The following is a 12,953-nucleotide window of genomic DNA, read 5'->3' on the forward strand; positions in this document are numbered from 1 at the left end:
GAACCCAATTGGCACAGATCTTTACGCAGAGCTCGAAACCCATCCTCTCCAGTGTGGAAATGGTGGCCAATTGCATTAGACCACTTGCAGACCCAACCATCTGATGGCTGATGTTTCATCTTCCATTGTAGCACAAGGAATCCACCCAACGTCTAGCTGCTGCAGTGGAAGCTCAGATGGACATCATGCAAAGACAACTTGCTGCCTTGTGGGCTCAGACTGCTGTCCTCATGGCTGCAGATACCAGTGTTCCAAGGGGTTTGCAGGGTTCCACTGCAAAACAGCAACCTATCCTCCAACAGGTTATTGGGATCGTTTTGGCAGAACTGGGTAAGATAGCAGTGACTCCATGGAGCACAAGCCTATTGTCCTCTCTGGTAGCAGGATGACAGCATTCATCCTCCTACAACTACCACTCTGCCAGCACTCCAGTTGTTGCCTGTCAGCCAGCCAGCCCAAACTGTTGCTGCCCATGCTGAGATTGTACAGTCTGAAACTGGATCTTCTAGGGCCAAAGCGGCTCAAGGGCATCCTGCTAGGCCATCGGCAGTCTCCACCACTGTAAGTTAGTAGCCATTGACCAGTCATGCTGCAGTCACTGGGATAACACTGTGAAGGAGCACTAGAACAGGCAAAGGTACATGGAAGGTAGGCACTAAGGAAATGCATGCAAATGGATTAGTTGACTTTTATATAGAATATTGAATGATTTGTTTGTTAAAGTTGGTTTGGAATGGTTGCTTTATGGTGGCTTTTATTTCAGCTATATGGCCAAGAGGATGCTGTGATGATCCGTGACAAAGGGAAGGTAAGACTAATGTACATTGGGGATTTGGTATTCAATGGGCTATAGCTGAATGAGAAAGCTCAGTGGAAAAATAAATGTGTTGTTGCCTCTTCCTTTCCTCCTCCTCCACCACCTCTTCCTCAGCTGCTTGATATATCTATGGTGACAAGGACTGTGCCTTCAAGGTGGTGAGCTTATGGAGGATACAACAGATCACTAAGAATTGTGACACATGATCCTGTGAGTACTGCAGGACTCCTTCAGAGCGGTCCAAGAGTGGTCTGTTCGATTATGTTTTGTATGGCATCATGGCTCTCATTATATCCACGCCAACCACATGTGGTTGGGTTACATATCAAAGTCATGAGCCAGGTGGTCAGCGGATAACCCCTGTTGCCCAGTAGCCACCCTCTGCTTTGATGTGGTGGCTCAAATACTGAGGGAGCAGTGGCAAACAATAAATGCAACATGACCACTGACAGGATAACAGGCATTCACCTGTGAGCTCAGTCGCACATCAACCATGGATTCAGGGGGTGGAAGCCATTGCGGGTATAGTACATCTCTGCATTGAAATGTGGCACCCACGAGCAACATGTGTATAGTCAATGGCACCTGCACCAAGGAGAAGCTAGATATCTTGGCAAAGCCATTAGCACGTTCCGCCTGCTACTCTCTGATCAGAGAGAACACAATGTACCCTCTTCTCCTGGCATAAAGAGTGTCTGTCACCTCTCTGATTGTAGCAGTGGATGACGAATTGTGAGATCTCAGACATGTTGCTTCCTCCAACCTGGAAGGATTCTGAAACAAAGAAATTCATGGCCACAGTCACCTTCACAGTCATTGGCATAGCTGTCCTTGCCCTGCTCTCATAGGCTGCAGGTCTGCCTGCAATAGTTGGCAGATTTCCATGAGCACAACAGAGATGATGCACAAACAGCTCCTGGTTTAGTCTGAGGTAAGAGAAATGCTCCCTGAAGACCGTGGGTGGAGATGACCTCCTGCTGATAGCCCTTCTCCTTCTCTGCCACATCTTTCTCCTTCTTCGAGCAGCTTGTCCTCTTCCTAGGTTGTCTCTGCTGATTCTCCCTCTCATGCTACAGGTCAAGGGGGATGGTAACCACAACACCCATGACTGGAAGCACGTTGTTTGCCTAGAACCCCTGAAGTCAAAACCAGGGCCCTCACCTTGTGCAACACCATTCCCTGTCACTTCTCAACTTTAAACAGCACTTTTACAAACTCAGATACAGCCAGTAGAAATCCATCAGCAACTAATCCTTGAGTAGTTGAAGAGACCTTTAAATGGCATTGGTGGCAGGAGTGTGGGGTTGGGGGGTGGTGGGGGGGGAATATGTGGTGAATGGGCATTAGCAGGAGTAGTGAGGTTGAAAATGGCAGTGCTGGCATCAAATCAGCAGTATCAAGCTGACTGGTTTCACAAACTGACTATGCATACTTCCAGCATATGCTCCTAAAACGACTGTGCTCATATCCCCTCCAAAACCACGGGTCACAGTCTGAGGATATAGGGTAGACCATTTAGGACTGAGATGAGGAGAAATTTTTTCACCTGGAGAGTGGTGAGCCTGTGGAATTCGCTACCACAGAAAGTACTTGAGGCCAAAGTATTGTATGTTTTCAAGAAGGAGTTAGATATAGCTCTTGGGGTGAAAGGGATCAAAGGATATGGGGAGAAAGTGGGAGCAGGCTATTGAGTTAGATGATCAGCCATGATCATAATGAATGGCGGAGCAGGCTCGAAGGGCCGAATGGCCTACTCCTGCTCCTATTTTCTATATTTCTATGTAAAATGGGATTTAGTGTGGTCAATGCACGTGCATGGCATGGACACCATTTTGGAACAAAAACGGCACCTGTAGTGCTGAAACTGGGCAGCAAGGAGCTGAATTTTGCCACATTATTATATGTATAAAAAAGCAGCTGATGATTCTTGCCTTATCTCCCTGAAATATTTCAGTCTGCCTCTGGAAAGATTGGAGAAGGGCACCTTATGGGATTCAGACCACAAGGGGTTACTACTATTCTATCCCCGGGCTGTGTGATTAAATAATTAGACATTGGGCAGTATGGACATGCTCCTGAACGCTTGGAACATTTATGGAAATGACCACCACAGCTATAACTGAGTAAATATCTAAAGCAGACCTGAAACCTGTAATGATTATCTTTGCACAAAAACATCCCAAGTATTAGCCAGTGCAAGGGAAAACTAACATGTTTCCCAACTTTGTCATCAATCACCATTATTTTAATGCTGATGCTAATCCCTTCACAGTGACTGTATTAAAATAAGGAGAAGAATAGCAACATTATAGGAGAAAGAGGAGAAAAATGTGGGCAATTATCCTAACCAAAGAGTATATTAATAAGTAACAAAAATTGATTCTATTTTATCAGAAGTGCAGTGTGAGGTGATTTTGGATCTGTCTCAGACCTACGTCAGTAAATGTGGGCAGATTTGGAATGATGCTTTTTAATTATTTTATTAAGTGCTGCGGGGGTGGGGGGTGGGGGGGGGGGGGTCACATGTTGCTGGATTTTTTTCCACACAACTGCATTGCCAATGAGGTCATCTTAATGCATACACTTTCCAAACCAAGAGCAGCAGTGGGCTACTTAACTTTCACGCCATATATAGTTTTCCAGATCTGTTAGGAGCGACTAAGAGCATACATGCTCAAACACACTCATTTATATAGTTTGTGTCTCATTGCTTAGATAGAAATTACAAAGGTGGCTTGTAATATTCAAACTATCATTTCACAGGTACAGGTATATCCAGGCTCTGCACATTTTAATTCAATCTCAATTGGCTGTGACCAGAGAAAGTAGGTATGGAATTAATTCATGGCCATCGACTCCACTATATAATCCACAAAATTCTGCACAACAAAGATACAATGAGACATATGAAACCATGTCTTCAGATTCTAAAAGGATGTATAGAATGTTGAAAGTACCTTTTTAGTTGCCGAGCTAGCCTGAGGGATGATCATACCTGTAAAAGATATACTAAATCTTTGTTCGATGCTCTTTGCTGCACAATATGACCATACGGTGTACATCACTGAACATTTATTCAGACAGGGACTTCATTTCTCAATTAATCCAAATGTAAGGCTATAGAAACCTGTAAATATTATCGAATAAATGCCCAGGGAGCTAAAAACAATTATAGCAGGCCCATCTTTCCGAAAGCATATATGGACAAGTCAAGTCTTCAGATATTCAAGCCAAAGGTTAAATTTTAAAAGAAATTGGATATATATTTAAAAAGTATTAGTTTTCTGGGTTATGGGGAATGTGCAGGAAAGTGGGACATACTCCACCCATGTCTTTGACCAAGTTTTTAAACTCCTAATATCTCCTCCTTTGACTCAGTGTGATTTTTGTTTCGTTATATTTCTGTAAAACAACCTGGAACATTATCCTATGTGAAAGGTGCTATACTAATGTAATTTGTTACTGTTGTAGTCAATTGGTTTTAATAGCTCTCTCTCTCTCTTCAGACACCATGCCCTAAGAGGCCGTTGGCAACCATGGACTTCCATGTGTTGGTCCATGGTTATGCTTGGCAAGATACTGCAGTAGTTTATTGTTGCCTTCTGCAGGTTCCAGCTGACCAGGAGACTCTCCCACTCCTATCACCTGTTATAGGCATATTGGAAGGATTTACAGGTTGATACACAACCTGTTTGGCTGCATTATAAGCACATCCTCCTTAGCCATCAAGTCTAGGGGTGGGACTTAAACCCAGAGACAGGGATGCCACCAGCTGCGCCACAAGACCTCCTTTAATGACTAGATCAATAATAAATTCTTGGAGTTTCATAAGTTTGTCAACTATGAAAAGTAGTAATGAATAAATTGCTGTCCCAAATTACCAAGTCATTAGCTCAGTAAAATAAATGTTACAATTTATTGCCATTCAGTCAATTCATTCACAAAGGCCTGAATCTTATGTTCGTTGGGCACGTGAGATCAGCGGTCCTGAAAGTGGACACAAAATGCGCTTACGGCTGCAATTGGCCCCTGACTGTGGTTTCATGCTGGCTGGCCATTAATTGCACGCTGAAACCCACCCAGAGAAAGGCTCAGCACTGTTGGCGGGGTCACCGTGGGTGCAGGTGAGCGCTTCCACTGAGCTCCCTGAAGGCAGACAGATGCCTCAGAGAGCTGCAGACCTCCAAATAATAAAAGAAAGCACAAGAATGCTGCAAAAAATGTCTATGCAGTACAATTAAGCACCTGAAAGCATACCTCATTTTAAAAAAAAGTCCCATGGTATTACTTTTTATTTTAAATCTAATGGATATTTCATCCTGCCCTTGATGAGGCTTCATCAAAAACGTAAAGGCCACCTGGCCTATTGGCCATTCGCCAACCGTAAGGTTGGACGGGCCATGAAAAATTGCATACAATTGGGCCTTTAATGAGCTTAATTGCCCGCTTAATTGTTGGCAGGCACTCTTCCGACTTTTGCGTGAGTGTGCGATGATGTCGGAACACTGGCCCGATGTCATCCCGTGCGATTTTACGTCTGTTTGGGTCAGGCGTGCCCCCACCTGTGGGACATAAAATTCTGGCCAAAATCTTCAAGTGAGCCGTACAACAAAGCTCAAAAAACTACATGTTTTTTGTTTTAATGTCAAACCTGTCTGTTTTTGTTTTCTCTTGTTTGTGTTTATGACAGTTTTCATATTTATTTGAAGTGATTTATTGATTCCATGATTTATAGTGTCTTCCCCTATTTACATCTTACTGACTTATAAATATGGCTCCAGACAATAAAACCTATCATTTTTTAGAAAACATCAACTTAAAGAAACAAACCACTAGCGAATTTGCAGGTTGTTTTAATTGTTAAAGTACAACATTTTTTTTTAAAAAGGAAGAGAACCCAGAAAGTCCTTCATACACAATTCCAGAGTTATGCTGTGAGCCTGACAGAAGCCCCTCAGATTAACCAGATCAAGAAATTTCCCTAAATATTTACATAGTTATCTTCCTGTTTCCAAACAAACATATTTAATGGATATTGCTGGGTCAAAAATTAGCAAGTTATTATTAAAAAGTAAATGCCTGGTGGTGAAATTGGTAACTATTTCTTTATACAATTATAGAGTGGTACAGAACAGAAGAAAGAGGCCATTCATTGTGGCTGTGCTGACTCTCTGAAATGGCTATCCAAATAGTCTTATACCCTTGAACTTTTTGCATAGTTTTTCCTTTGTTATCTTCCTTCTGTTGGGTCGCTTTGCTCAGTGAACACGTTGCACGCCTATCTACTGGTGAGTGAGTTGGTAAACAATATACTGCAGACACAGAGACTAATGTATGATGAAGCACATGCTGTTTATTAACACAAGTAACAAAGCACTAACACGTGTGCTTCTCAAAACAGATCCTATTCTAAACAACTGACTAACATTATAAAACAAAAACAGAATTACCTGGAAAAACTCAGCAGGTCTGGCAGCATCGGCGGAGAAGAAAAAAGTTGACGTTTCGAGTCCTCATGACCCATCAACAGAACTGAGTAAAATTAGGAGAGAGCTGAAATATAAGCTGGTTTAAGGTGGGGGGTGGTAGTTTTAGGGACAAGCAAGCAGTGATAGGAGCAGATAATCAAAAGATGTCACAGACAAAAGGACAAAGAGGTGTTGAAGGTGGTGATATTATCTAAAAATGTGCTAATTAAGAATGGATGGTAGGAGACACAAGGTACAGCTTTAGTGAGGGTGGGGTGAAATAAGACTAACGGCATAAAAGGTATAGATTTAAAAATAATGGAAATAGGTGGGAAAAGAAAATTCTATATAAATTATTGCAAAAAACAAAAACGGGGGGGGAAGAAACGGAAAGGGGGTGGGGATGGAGGAGGGAGTTCAAGATCTAAAGTTGTTGAATTCAATATTCAGTCTGGAAGGCTGTAAAGTGCCTAGTCGGAAGATGAGGTGCTGTTCCTCCAGTTTGCGTTGAGCTTTACTGGAACAATGCAGCAAGCCAAGGACAGACATGTGGGCAAGAGAGCAGTGTGGAGTGTTAAAATGGCAAGTGACACGGAGGTTTAGGTCATGCTTGCGGACAGACCGCAGGTGTTCTGAAAAGCAGTCACCCAGTCTGCGTTTGCTCTCTCCAATGTAGAGGAAACCGCATTGGGAGCAACGAATGCAGTAGACTAAGTTGGGGGAAATGCAAGTGAAATGCTGCTTCACTTGAAAGGAGTGTTTGGGCCCTTGGACGGTGAGGAGAGAGGAAGTGAAGGGGCAGGTGTGGCATCTTTTGCATATGCCTGGGGAGGTGCCGTAGGTGGGGGTTGAGGAGTAGGGGGTGATGGAGGAGTGGACCAGGGTGTCCCGGAGGGAACAATTCCTACGGAATACCGCCAGGGGGTGTGAAGGGAAGATGTATTTGTGTTTGGTGGTGGCATCATGCTGGAGTTGGCAGAAATGGCGGAGGATGATCCTTTGAATGCAGAGGCTGGTGGGGTGATAAGTGAGGACAAGGGGGACCCTATCATGTTTCTGGGAGGGAGGAGGAGGCGTGAGGGCAGATGCGCGGGAGATGGGCCGGACACGGTTGAGGGCCCTGTCAACGACTGTGGGTGGAAAACCTCAGTTAAGGAAGAAGGAGACATGACAGAGGAACTGTTTTTGAAGGTAGCATCATCAGAACAGATGCAACGGAGGTGAAGGAACTGAGAGAATGGGATGGAGTCCTTACAGGAAACGGGGTGTGAGGAGCTGTAGTTGAGGTAGCTGTGGGAGTCGGTAGGCTTATAGCCCACACTACAGAGCAATTGGGTAATGCAATCACGTGGTCCACCTGCTCACATTCTCTTAAAGGTGTATTGCACCTTAGATTACCAAACATTTTTCCAATTTGCTTTAGAAAGTTATTTTTGAAGGTGATTCCACCACTCTTTCAGGCAGTACATTCATGATCATAACAACTCTATGCATAAAAATGTTTCATCTCTTTTTTGCCTTAAATCTGAATCCTCTAGCTACTGAATCTTCTGCTGTTGGAAACAGTTCCGTAAAAACCCTTCATGCTTTTGATACCTCCATCAAATCTCCCCCAGTCTCTGTGCTGTAATGATAACTATCGTAGCTTCTCTAGTCTCTCTGCATAACTGAAATCCCTCATCCCTGTTCCATTCTGGGAAATCTCCACTGCACCCTCTACAATGTCTTAGCATCCTTCATAAAGCATGGTGCTCAGAATTAGCCACAACTGGGGTCCAACCAGTGATTTATAAAGGTTTAGCACAATTCCTTGCTTTTGTACTCTATACCTCTATTTATAATGCCAAGGAACCCTTAATGCTTCTTTTACAGCCTTCTCACTAGTCCTGAAATCTTAAAAGATTTTTTGTATATACCTCTCCGGGTCTCTCTGTTTCTACAATCCCATTAAAATTAGACCATTTAGTTTATATTGCCTCACCTCATTCTTCTTCCTAACATGCAACACTTCACAGCATTAAATTGCATCTGCCATGTATCAGCCTATTTCACCAGCCTATGTCTTCCTGAACTCTGCTACTATCCTCCTCATTGTATTTTACTTTTCCAAGTTTCATTTTGCCTGCAAACTTTGAAATTATGCCTTGTATATCCAAGACCAGGGCATTAATATATCACATAGAGTCATAGGTCTAATACTAACCCTGGAGGACACCATTAAAAAATTCCATTCAGTCTAGAAAACCACTATTCTCTGCTCCGTCTGTTAACCAATTTTGTATCTACATTGTCACTACTCCTTTAATATCCTGAGCTGCCTTGCAAGAAAATACCTTAAAATTGATTATAGGAGCCACAAATTGGAAACCACTTTGGTGTAATCCTTTCGCTTCGTAGAATGTTCACTTGCAAGCAATGCTCTTGCCATCCATAACATTGATGTGGGTGATTCAATTGATGTCATTGTTATGTACTGCTCTTTGTACCAATCATATGACAAAGATTGGTAAAAGAACAACTTGAGTTATTTAATTGACGATAAGACTATATACAAATAATGTTATTTAGATAGCTAAGTATACGTCTGACCTCAGCTGCTACTGCTTGGAGACTGAAGTGATGTGATTAATATATCACATCCTGTTGAAGTAGTAGTGATTGACAGCAGTTTAAGATATGCCTCCCTCACCCCTTAAAGGCACATGTACCTCATATCATAATAGCCATTGCCTCGACAAACACCTAGCTCATGGGGACATCTTGCTTTAATGAAATCTCTCTTGGCTATTCTTTTAATCTCATGCAAACCATCGCAGTGCTGATGTGGCCCTTATCGTTAAATCAAACCTTTGTATCTCCCTCTACTTCTCTGGCACTTTCTGTTTCCTTGTGAATCTCATCTTGTTCCACTCCTTTTGCCTCTCCTTTAACATTCATTTTTTCTATTGCCACCTGCCCCTCCAAAACATCATCGTGGGGTTCCTTACTAAAATCTCCTCCCTTTTGACCAGCCTCTGCACTGAGTGACTTCTCATCCTCTGTGATCTCAATCTCCATCTTAACTCACTCCACACTTCTCCCTCTGATTTCACTGGCTCCTGTCCTCCCATTGCATTTCCCTCCATACAATAGTTCAATGGACAATATATAATTTTTAAATTGAATATATAATACATATATTTTTGTGTGAAAAAAGGTTAAATTGTTTCATTTTCGTTTCGGCTGCTTGAGAAGCTTGGTGCCTGGGAGTCTGGATAGACTCCTGACTGAAAGTTCGAGGTAGTGAGAGACTTTGGGGTGCATCTCTGAAGGTGGCAGGGTGCACCCTGAAGGTGGCAGGACAGGTGGATAATGTAGTAAAGAAAGCATTTGGAATGCTTTCCTTTATTGGATAAAAAGCAGGGATGTAATGATGGAACTGTATAAAAGGCTGATTAGGCCACAGCTGGAATTTTGTGTACAGTTCTGGTCACCACATTACAGAAGGACATAATTGCTCTGGAGAGAGTACAGAGGAGATTCACAAGAATGCTGCCAGGGCTGGAACATTGCAGCTATGAAGAAAGATTGGATAGGCTAGGGTTGTTTTCCTTAGAACAGAGGAGGCTGAGGGGTGACCTAATTAAGGTGTACAAAATTATGAGGGACCTAGACGAGGTAGACAGGGAAGACCTGCTTCCCCTAGTTGGGGTCCAATTATCAGGGGGCATAGATTTAAGGTAATTGGTAGAAGGATTATAGGGGACATGAGAACTTTTTTTCACCCAGAGGGAGGTGGGCACCTGGAATTCACTGCCTAAATTGGTGGTTGAGGCTGAAACACTCAACTCATTTGAAAGGTAACTGGATCTGCACCTGAAGTGCTGTAACTTGCAAGGCTATGGACCAGGTGCTGGAAAGTGGGATTAAAAATGAGCAGCTAGTTTCTTTTTTTCTCTTTTTTTTGGTTGGCGCAGACACGATGGGCTGAATGGCCTCTTTCTGCACCATAACCTTTCTATGGTTCTATCCTGAAATGAAGGACAGGAAATGATCAAATGGCATCAAGCCACCATCAACTTATACATACCATGATGATCATCTCCCCTCCCCCCACCAACCAGCCACACAATCTCCTGGGAGCAGCAAACAACAGAGATAGAAAACCGAAGGGCAATGAAACAATAAACTGCAAGCAGAATCTCGTGGAGGTGAAATGGGCCTCGGCAGCTGGCTGCAGGGCTGGAGAGAACCCCATGTTGCCTTTTTTAGAAAGGGCCTGGTTAAGTACCAATCAGGCACTTGATAGGTCAGCAGCCGGTATTCTCCAGAATCAAGGCCCTGAGGGCAGAAGTCCTGTTTACTGAGAGCTGCCAACTAGTCAGAGGCCAGCAGATCATTTGTACTCAGCAGAGCCAAGCGGAAGGTGGTGGCTACTGCCGGTACTACACCCATTCAAGGGCTTGGATCGAGGAGGGACCCAGGCACAGGTGAGTGATGGCGGGGAGGATTCATTGGAAGGGGGTCACGGAGGAGGGGGTTAGCAGCAAGAGCAGAAGGTGGCTTTCAACAGGCCCCACCTGCCCGCTGCTGGGACCCTCGAGCAAGCACTGAGTGCCTTTGAATGAGGAAACTGCCCCCTCACAGAAGCTCGCAAGCAAACATGCCAACATTTGCTTGTCGTGCTCCCCACATGGTCAGCCCCCTTTTCACCGCTGGGTTAATACCACAGGATTGGGTAATTGGGTAACTGGGTTAATATACAGCAGGATGTGGCCATTAAGTGGGCACTAATTGGCCATTTAATGTCCTCAGTTGGTGGCAGGATGGGTAGGCTGTCCACAGGCCTTTCTGTCCCGGGTTTAGTTAGGTTGGAACTAGGAATGTGTTGCCTCTCCACCTGATTAAATGCCCCGCCATCAAATTCACCACGGGAGGGAGCACTAGATTCTGCTCTGGGAAATTCATCTCTGATTTGGAAGGTGATCAAATAAAGTTCAGGAGGCCACAGAACTGGGAGATGCATCCTCCATTATTCACTTCTCAAAATATTTATGTTGACCATGCTCAGGAACCAACAGGTCTCTTTTGAATTTTTGCAGCATATCTACACTCGCTGCACAAATACCTCCTGATGTCTAACCTAGATCAATGCTCATTTATAACTTATATTTATGTCTTCTGTTTTTTTCTAATGTATCTAGCTTGAATAACTATTTATCTGGACTGACTCTAATCCTTTCATTACTTTAAAGAATTTAATCACATCCCCTCAGTATATATATTTTGACACAGTAAAAATCCTCAGTAATTTGAATCTTTCATGGTAATCTTTAGGTTCAGTATCAATCTAGTGGCCTCCTTCAAAACTGGTTTAGTCTCAACTGGAGTTTTGCATTCAGTTCTGGCCACCCTGGAGAGGGCCTTCCCCTCAAAACTGCTGGCCCAGTTGTAAAAGCCATTTTTTATTTAAAGACTGAAAAAGTGGGAGACAGGGTGCCTCCATTTTGAAGTCCCTTTTCCATCACTTATCTGTCATGGCATTCTGCTACTGCTTTCAAGCTGGAAAGCGATTGGTCCTCCAACATCAAGACCCTGCCCACTGCCCAATCGGACGGCAAAGCCATGACTTGGTCATTCTGGGGAAAATCACATTGTGTGACTGTTTCCCATACAGTGCAGGTTTCTGAACCCCCATTTGAGCCTGATGCCAGGTTTCAGTGGGAACTGTGGGAAAAACCTGCCCTAAGAGTTTATCATTGGGCGTTTTTTGTTTGCTTTTTTATCAAAATTGTAAACAGTTTTTATTTGACTTTGCTGCAAATATGGCACGGAGCTAATCTCCTGATATGGGGAATGGCAGAATGAAACCAATGTTTCTCACTTCATGTTGCAACCAATGTGCACAAATAACATGCACATCAATGGAATAACAGTTAGCTGATTTTTATTTCTTGCTGGTAAATAGGTCCCATCTGAAAACTGTCATCTCAGCTCATTCATATCAAAATGTTAAATAAATATTTAAGAGTCATAAGGCAAAATTGAAAGGAACATGGATCAGCTGACTTCATGTGATGCAATTGGTTGAAGGTGACGTGAACTTTCATTTGTAGTGTTGTCTGACCATTCTCGGAAGGCTGACTTGTCTATTACATTCACCAGTGTTTGTTGAAACTGGCAAGGAAGTAAAGAATTAAATTGATTTATTTGTTCAATAGGAGATAGCTATGGCCTTGAAATGTTGGGAATGTTCAAATTCCATGGACTTTGCTACATTACCAGTTGAGCTGAAAGTGAAAGGCCTTTGGTTTGAATCTCCAGGGCCCCTGAAGTACAATAGACTACAACTGAAAACACTTCTTATCAACAGTGACCAGCTGCAAGAGTGAATAAATTGAGCAGTTTTAATATGTCTGAGAATTGGGATATGGCCTTCTTCCAGTTATTGTGCATTTTAATAAACTAGCTGTTTTGATTGAATTCTTTTAATACACAATATGGTGCACATGTGAACTATTTGTAATATATTGATCAATATAACAGATTAATTCCTTATTTTATATGATCATGCCAACTTCAGGTACAATTAACTTTAAGGCTTAACTGGTCAAAATATGTTTTCTTTCTTGGAGGGGCTCAGGCAGCTGCAACAAATATTGAACCTTCAGTGGTGAAGCCCAAATCCC

The 12,953-nt window shown here is 43.0% G+C and overlaps 1 long non-coding RNA gene across 1 annotated transcript; it reads left to right on the top strand.

Moving 5' to 3' along the window:
* The first annotated feature begins 761 nt into the window (after positions 1–761).
* LOC121288909 lies at positions 762–12,747 on the top strand. Its single transcript, XR_005945471.1, has 2 exons — positions 762–808; positions 12,589–12,747. It is a non-coding gene; the product is annotated as an uncharacterized LOC121288909 (long non-coding RNA).
* The last annotated feature ends 206 nt before the right edge of the window (positions 12,748–12,953 follow it).

Source organism: Carcharodon carcharias, chromosome 16, assembly GCF_017639515.1.
Source record: "Carcharodon carcharias isolate sCarCar2 chromosome 16, sCarCar2.pri, whole genome shotgun sequence".
Classification (NCBI taxonomy): domain Eukaryota; kingdom Metazoa; phylum Chordata; class Chondrichthyes; order Lamniformes; family Lamnidae; genus Carcharodon; species Carcharodon carcharias.